This window comes from Pleurodeles waltl, chromosome 6 (genome assembly GCF_031143425.1).
Source record: "Pleurodeles waltl isolate 20211129_DDA chromosome 6, aPleWal1.hap1.20221129, whole genome shotgun sequence".
NCBI lineage: Eukaryota > Metazoa > Chordata > Amphibia > Caudata > Salamandridae > Pleurodeles > Pleurodeles waltl.
In genome coordinates, this window is record NC_090445.1 from 1,320,024,556 (window position 1) to 1,320,033,671 (window position 9,116).

The 9,116-nt window shown below is 36.4% G+C and overlaps 1 long non-coding RNA gene across 1 annotated transcript in view; it reads left to right on the forward strand.

Moving 5' to 3' along the window:
• LOC138300817 (uncharacterized) overlaps nucleotides 1-7,337 on the forward strand; it is a 28,455-nt gene extending 21,118 nt beyond the window's left edge. Inside the window, exons 2-3 of the long non-coding RNA XR_011205014.1 lie at nucleotides 1,818-1,868; nucleotides 7,138-7,337. This is a non-coding gene — a long non-coding RNA (uncharacterized lncRNA). The remainder of the gene's footprint in view (nucleotides 1-1,817; nucleotides 1,869-7,137) is intronic.
• The last annotated feature ends 1,779 nt before the right edge of the window (nucleotides 7,338-9,116 follow it).

A 9,116-nucleotide genomic window follows, 5' to 3' on the forward strand; every position in this document is an offset into this window, starting at 1 on the left:
TGAGCAAGGAGAGTGGGGGGGACATGGGGAGGAGCTACCACAAAATGGGAGGGATCTAGGAAGGAGTGAGGAGTGCTTAGGAAAGCATCAGAGGGGGTGTAGGGAGGGGCATGCAAATACAAACACCCACCCACGAAAAAGTAAGCCCATTGTTAGTCACAAACTACACTACTAAAGTGATTACATCCCAAAAGACAGCAAGAGAGTGTAAATGTACACCAGCCCAGCCTTGGAGTAAGTCCAGCACTACACGTAGGCTATTCTTAGGTACTGCAATTGCCTCCTACAAAAAAACATGATGGAGGCAGGGACTTAAAATAAAATGTAGTAGTAAATATTATTAACACATTATCTTATTTTGACTTTTTAATAATATATATTACTTTGATGTAATATAAAAATATAAACAAGTAAAAATAAATACTGCATTATAAAATATGTTAATAACTTTTTTAAGGTTACAAATAAAAGTAACTTTAATAAAATAATTCCATTAACTTCACTAAATCTAAATATAACTTATATTAACTTTTGATACATAATAAACAAATATAAATATTTTATTTTATGTTGATTTCTTTAATCTTTAAAAACTATTCATATATGTACATTAAATACATATTCAATTGAACATTAAGTATTTTGCTCTACATTTAATATGAAGATATCAAAATAATTTACATTAATATTTAATGTAAAATATTTTTAAAGGACAATAAATGTTTTTACATTTCCATATTCTCTACCAAAGTGAGATCTCCAACATAGTAGGAGAGACCTCCAACAAGGGGACAGAGGTCTCTCCCCACATGTAAAAAGTTGCTAGCAGCATCAATACTTTAATAAATTTGTCTCCACACCTTTTTCCAAGGGGTAGAGACATGTAGGCATGCACACAGAAATGGTGAATAGAAAAGAATGGTAAACGTACCACAAAGTGTATGAGTATATTTAGATATGTATATTCAGTCATGTGTAATTAGGGCCAATAGCCCTTGAACATTTATATAATTAAATCTTCATTCCATGACCATACAGGTTCTTGTATTATTCCCTTTCTTTAATTGGTAAATACCTTCCTTGCTGCAAATACATTTGGCCTGTAAAAATTTCCCAAATCAAATGTTCTGTCTTTGCTTTCTGGTGTAGCCTGCTCTAACATGAAACAGCTATAAAAATGCTTTTCCAGTATGTTTTATCAATGCCCTTTTCTCTTCGACATATAGTTCATGAAATGTGTGGTATTCTATCAGTTTTGATTCATTGATATTCCAGATTGTCAAAATGAAGTCTGTATACCAACCTTAGAAGAAGTACATCATTTCCACAGAAAAAAAGAGAGCTCCAGCAATATTTCCTTGCAGTTCTCAGTCATTGTTATTTACCCAATCAGTTAGAGTAACATTGAGTGAAAAAAAGGTTTCTGAACAAGAATCTGCATCAGAAGACGTGAGAAATGAGTGCACAACTGAAAATGCCTTGTGCACATTTTGCCATGAAAACAATCTGACAATATTTGCCTTGGGAACATTGATCAGAAAGAGGAAAGTCTTCTTCCTCTTTCTGAAGTATGCTGAAGTACTCTGTGCAAGCACCGATAATGCAGGATCTCCCTATTATCAAGCAGAAAAAACAGAATGGAGCTGCAATTTTATCTGACACCATTAAATTTGACTACCCCAATATCAAATGATCGATTGGTGTCACTGGCAACGTTAAAATGGACTCCTATGTTTTTATAAACCGCTTAGAATAGATTTTTATGAAAAAAACAGAAGTGCTTGTGTTCACTATGGCTCTCGTTTCTCTCATTTCAGCATGTGCACCCGTGCCACAGTGCCAGGATAACACACAGAAGTGTGCTCCAGGTAAGTGAAAATTATTCAGCGTCAACAGGATTTGTTTCTGAAGTGCCTAGGGCTGGGTCAGACTAGCCTGTGGGGCAGGTCTGACAGGTCAGTCTGTGGGCCAGGTTTTGTCTATTTGTGGGCCCGTTTTATGGCTTGATGGTCCATTCTTTACTGTTGATTTTCTTGAAATTACCAAAAGCATTACCTTCAGCAAGCACAGCTGCATGCAGTCATCTTTATCATGCAACCTTTTATTTTCATGGCAGGCTATTTCTTTCACAGCCCAACCGTGGTCAGGGCCAGGAATTTCAAAAACACAATCCTCCATGTGACCATATGTTGTGATCTTTGAAACATGTTTTACCTCTCGAGGACCAGAAAATCCAGCCCTTGATTTTTTTCATATGGGGCGACGTTGACAGTGTAAGAAGTCCTGAAAACAGGAAGCTTAATATAAAACATACCTATTGTCAAAAATATTTGCTCTCAAATAATTGACCATGTGAAAAATCTAATTTGAAGAAAAGTTAGATAGTTGTCACTTGATGACACCAACCTCCCGCCACGTGCTGATGTTGACAAATTAAAAAGAATTGGGACTTCCCTATATTGAGGATCAAATAAAGCTAGCCACACTCCTATTGTTGATCAAGTGCTGGAGAAACCCTGAGGCAATCCTGGCCAGTTCTTGTCTGACTGCTTATATTAGATGACGTTAACAGGATTCCATGGATCGCCTATGTGCAAAATACCTGCAGAAGCATTGATATAGCTGAGGTTGCCACCAATCCACAAGCATTTAACCTCAATTATAAAGCAGCTATCAAAAATGCATTCCTGGAGAGATGTGGGAGTCTAGAATTGAAGGCGCACTTGACCAGGGCACAGTATTAGTTATGTTCAGTATCTAAAACTAGCATTTTCAGATTGTGTTGGATAGAAAATCATATCAGTGTTACTTTTTAACCCTGTTCAGGCTAAATAAAATGCATTTCAAGGTAGCTTTCCCAACCCAAAAATAATGGTAATGCACATTACCTCCATGTAGATGTAATAATATTACTAACCAGAGCATGCGTTACATTATTCCGGTTTGCCCATTACTCCCGGTTTTCCACAAACTTTCTTAGTCCAATATGGCATTGCCTAAGTGTAAGAAACCACATTTTAGGTTTAAAGCTCCTGCAGAGGTTGCCGACTTTAGAATTTTGCCATGCTGTCCTAAATATTCTTAACATAGCTATGAAAATAAGGAACCGTTATGAAGACATATCATTGGAATACGTTTTTAAGAGTGTCCATTGTATTTGTTCTCTCATGAATTTTGTGAATGTTTTTGACCGATCTTATTTTATTGAATTTTTATCCAAGTAACTTTATTGATATTTATTTATTATGTTCCTTATTGTGGATTATTGGAAGTGCAGCTTGCAGCTTTTATGGCATAATTTGCTGAATAAAGAATATTTGATTTGACTTGACATATTAAGACATGCCTAGACTGCCCATCAGATTTGTTTCCCTCATACTAGCATAATGGAACATTAATTACCATTTTAAAATGTGTGGTCTCCTGGCTTTTTTGTACGAAGAGTTATTTATCACAAATAAAAACATATTCATTTTTTCAAGAACTGTTATAAGATCAGTCAAAATTCAAAACATACATTTGGCTACTTAGGAATTCAGGCTGCAAACAGGCAAAGTGAAAAATATACCTGTAGGTTTAAAAAGAGAAGACATTTTTTAATGTCTTTGGAACAAACCTAAATCATCAATTTTTATAGGAAAGTAGAATTGAAAATGTTTAAAGGAAAAACTCATTAAACAGTAATTCAGGTTTCAAAGCAGCCTTAGAGAATGTCAGGGCAGGAGTCGTCCAGCAGGGTCATGCCACTGCATGGGTCTCTTTTGTTGACTCGAACAGCAATGTCCTAAATGCTCTTCCGTCATAGAATACATATTTTAGGAAGCACTGAATTCTGGAAAAAGGCATAACTTATTTAAAGGTTAGAATTTTTATTTCACATCAGCAGTATTAAACAACAAGACCATGCCTAAAAGTATCATGGTACCGGGTTCCCAAATGATCATGCCCAGAAACACTGATTCTGACTGGTTATTCCACCCCAGCAAGAATAGCTTGCACGCAAATGGGGACTAACATGCTGGTCCCAGAATTACAGCGGCCTTTTCCTCATGTGCCTGTTTTAGCACAGAAACTTCCTCCTGATTTCAGCAGGAGAAATTACAGGAGTAATATCTGTGTGCAAACAGCAGTGGAAGAACTGGTTGTCCTCACCTTGTGAACTTAAAATCAGGCAGGACAGGATCCACCATGGTGCTATCATTCCACCACCTAATAATCGCCCCCAAAATTTTTAAATTGGCCTTTTGGGCCAGTTTCCAAAACTTCAAATGTGTATTAGAACAATGGAACGTTGAGAGCTCCATTGAAGCTGAGGAAGTAGCTCTGAGCTTAAAATGGCTGGTATATGCCTTCTTCTCCAACATTTCAATGTTTGTCTTCTTGCTTCTCCCTTTCTAATTTAAAACATTATACCCTCAGTGAGTGTCCTAATAGCATTTTAGTCCTTCTGCCTCGGGCTATACAGGTTGTTAAAGTCACTCTCCCTCATTATAGACCCTCTCCTGTGGCTTGGCCCTATAACATGGGTTCAGGGCCTTTAACAACCCATATAGCCCTCAACACCGGGCTATAAGGCTATAGCAGAATTAGATTTGCAATCATAAGTAAGCAGAATAAAACATTAATTTGGGCAGAAAATATAATTTGTAGATGCATTGCATCCACTAAGATACTACACATCTTAAATTCACAGCATCTAGACATAATTTCTAAAGAGGTTATAAATACCAAAAAGCCTAGTATATCAGAATCTTCATACTCCTTAATCACTGAATGAAACAATTAAAAAAAGTTCCTCTTTTAGATAAAACAATTAATGATAAAATTGAAATGTATCTAGGGTCCTAAGATGTTATAACTTCTAAAGTGCACACTTTTATCATAAAAGACCTTTTTTTTAACATTCCAAACCTTACAATTTCTTTGCTTTCATAGGGGCAAGATGTAATAAATGATATACTGAATCACCTTCGTATGAGCCTATATTTAAGTAATGAGTCATAGCAGTGCTTCCCAAAGTGTTGGGTGCAACTCACTGGTAGATAGTGAGCCAATATTTTTGAGTTGAGAAAGTCCAACCAATAACTAAATAAAAATGTCTTCAAAATCTGTATTTATCTTTAAAGACAGAGATCAAATGTCAAGCTATGGCTTCTGACAAAGTGCTGTCTATTTTGTAACACGGAAATTAGTGTTTAATGCTCCTCTAGCTTTATGGTTAACGAAGGAAAAGTAAAGTGACTTGTATGATGATCTTGCTGGGGTACAAGGAGTGTGAAAGAAAAAGCCATAGAATGTCATTTTTTTGTAACATACCAAAAAATGTAACTACCTGTAAACTGATTGTGTACATTCTTATGAAAGCAAAAATGAAGCACATTTATATGTAATTCTGAAGTATGATAGAATAAGATTTTAATAGGATCAAAACAAATCAACACACTCTACTTGGTGATGCAAAAACGATATTCACTGAAAACCAATTTCCAAACGTTATCATTAGTGTGCAATATAGGTTTGTCAGTAAAACTCTATGTCTGAGTACATTTAGTGGCCATTTCAATGGTAAATGTGCTGGTTGTAAATTACATTGATCTTCCACACAATGCTAAAGTTACATTAAAATATTGTTTGCCTTGCGTCAATTAAAACTAGGTGAGTCGCAAACAGTTGTTACTTTCTAAAACGTTTGGGGAGCACTGGGTCATAGACTTAAAGCCTTCAGTATGAGTGTCAGTTTCCTTGCTAATTTTTCTAAAACAGATGGAAAATACCTTTTAAGCAATAGTAGTTATGCACCTTGTAAGTGAACCTCAATGGAATTTAAAGGTTCAGCAGCACAATATTTAAACATTTCCTTAAGAGGAAATGAAACCTTTTCCTCCTGTCCTGTATGTTGCTCTAGAAAAGCCATATATGGTGGTGTCATACTCCCCTTGATAATAATTATTTATTAGTGTTTCCATATAATCAATATTAAAGCACATATAACCAATACAATGTCATGTTAAGAACAAGGATTATGTGATGAATAATATGAAGGTAAAGGATAAATAGTTACAGTTACAGAAAATCTGAGAGTAGGTTGCATTTTACTTCTCATACTTTAATTGTGTCAGGTATATCCCATATCCTCCTCCCGTACAGGACTTATCTCCTTATTCTTTCTGCTTCCCACCCACCCCCAACATGAAATTTGTTTTGGGATTCATGTTTAACCTCTAGTTAAGCAAGGGTGGAAAAATGGAGTCAGTTTTGGTGCTTTTATTCATTTTCTTTCCACCTTCTCAGCTGGATTTTGAGTGATGTTGCAGCTTATACCTTTACAGCAGTGTGCTGATTCCCCTTGTATTTTTTTGCCCCTTCAATCTATTGTGCACCATTGTGATGCCATCATGCTCAAGAAGGCTATTTGCTTCCTCATTGTTTTAACTTACCAAATTGGAGTAGTGTGACTACCCAAACCAATCTGCAGAGTTTCTTTCCACCACATTCACATACTGCATAGAGCACACTCCATCAATTTATCTCAGGCCCTAAGCCTAATAGGGAAGGACCAGCAAACAAAACTAAGGAATTCGCAAAGGCTGATGGTATGCACCAGGCAGGAGTGATAGCCGGAATGGATGCAAAGGCTGTCAAGGGTGTAATATCCCATCGCCTTCTGCTCCTTTGACATGGAAACAACTCCAGCCAGTGTATTTCTTTCATCTTGACACACCCTCACACAAGCTTTCCAAGTCAAACATCAGAAGACAGAGAAGAGTGTAAAGGGAAATATACCTAAATTAAAACAACACTGAAAAGGTAAGGGTGGCCTTCCTTCACCCTCACTTCCTTGGTATCCTCCTTTTGCAGGATTGAATACATAAAGCTTATTGAATCTCCTCCTTTTTTACTATGGCTGTATATGCATCATCTCACATTTTGCTAAATTTCACCATGGTTGTTTTTCAATTCACTGGCTGTTTTTGCTTAGCAGAGAAGGTTCGCTGAGAACGTTTACTTCAGATATGAATAATACACTTTAGGCTAGAACAAATAGAAATGTTTAGATTGTAAATACTAGTTGACTTAACTTTTTAAATTATGTCATCATTTTAGTTTCATCATTGACTTGACTGTCTGTCTTTTTAGTGGATCCCTGCAACCCATGTCCGCCTAATCCTTGCCAAGACCAGAATCGAGGGCAATATTATGGAAGCAAGAAGTGTTGAAGAGGTGTCCAAAGCATGGAAATAATAATGTGACAAGACCTTCATCTTACAACTATCTTTGATTAATGTGATAAGAGTCTCTTACTTCAAAATTAAAACCATTTATTTTGTCCTAGTGTTGATTATTTGTCTGTTGCCTTCTTTCACTGAAAAGCAAAGCATTTGGAGCTGGTGAAGAACACTTCAGTGCATACTTTAATACGCTGAAATTTGATGACTGATTATGCATGAAAAATGTGTTAGATTGAACCACCATTCCTCAAAAAAAAATTCCTAACAGTTTAGTTGGTGGTAAAATTGGACACAAAGTGCAATGTAAAAATAGGAGATTTATATTTTAATTTAGTGCTAAATGCGCATATTCGAAACTAGTGATGTGTAAATTCAGACCTTACAATGGAAGGAATTAAGCAAGCTTTTTACAGAACATTTTCAAAATACATTGGCATGTCCTGCCAAGAAAGCTTGTACCTCTTCAAGGGATTTGTTTGGATGGGTGTCTTCGTCCAAGAAAATTGTGAAAACATCCTTTAAGGTACATATGTTCTTTTACAGCAAAATGTTTGTAAATGTTACAGGCAGCCAAAATAATCTCGATATGCCATTGGAGGAGGCATCCTATCATTTTCCATAAAGTACACAGCTGTCCATGGCTATCAATTCACCAAACTGCCAATCGTAGCAGAAGTCACATCACATACTCTTTCACCCCCATGACATCAAAGTAAGTGATATCATCATTATATGACCTTTGACCCAATACTATCCCAGGAGGTGATGCCACATGAGATTCTAACTGTTAACATTACAAGAAGTGGCAACACTTAAGTTAAGAACTGAGCATCAAGTGCAGGGTCAAATAAAAACAAAAGTTGTGAAAACCCAGAAATGTGTATTTCAGTCACTACCTTGTTTTGACCAGAGTGCCATCAAGATATGGCAGGGGCGCTTCCATAATTACCAAGGTGCAATTATAATATGTCATCTAAGATGCCTCGGGACAACCGTTATGTGCTCAAGTGTTCATCAATATGGCTCTCCTCCCATGTGATATCCCTTTTGCAGCATTATGATCTCCATAGGCTATTATGGGATCATAATACAGCCTAATATTGCGTCAAGTCTGTGAGGGAGTAACCCCCTCCCCAAAACTCTAATTCAGGCTCATAAATCTAATGTCAAGGGTTCAATCTTGTTCTGCGTTAATTTGAATGTGACCTCAGCTGGATTTACTAAGATTAAAATAATTCAATACAATATATATATATTTTAATAAAAGTCCAAAAATTAATACCAAGACTTTTTAAAGATGCTTACGGCTCTTATTGTCCCTGATGGAATGATGAAAGCTAAAACTGTACTTAATTAACTACTAAACCACATCATCTCAATATGTACCCAGAATCATCCCAATAATGGTTGCAGTAAATCACTTTCTACAGCCTATTTGACCATTGTCTGTGATGTTCAGGAACCTAATTTCCAATTGAGACATAGATACAACTAAAGAACTGCGTTCAAGACAGCTGAGTTAATTAGATTGTTTCCACTGCCAAATGTTGAAATAAAATGATCACAAATTCAGATCACAGCAAGTTGAACTTAGCTTTCCCAGCTTGTAAGTAAACTGAGTACAATTATGTCATTTAATAGAAACATACATTATTTATAATTGTTAGAACTGGGGTTTCTGGTTGTCAGAATAGGCACCCTATACAAGCAGGAACTACCACATCTAGTCAGGGCAAGCTAGATACCCACTTAGAGGTAACCTGTGTTCACCCTCTGGTAGCTTGGCACAGAGCAGTCAGGTTTGTCTAAAGTGGCAATGCATAAAGTATTTGTGCAACACACACACACTCAATAACACAAAGAAAACACCACAAAAGTACTCCACAC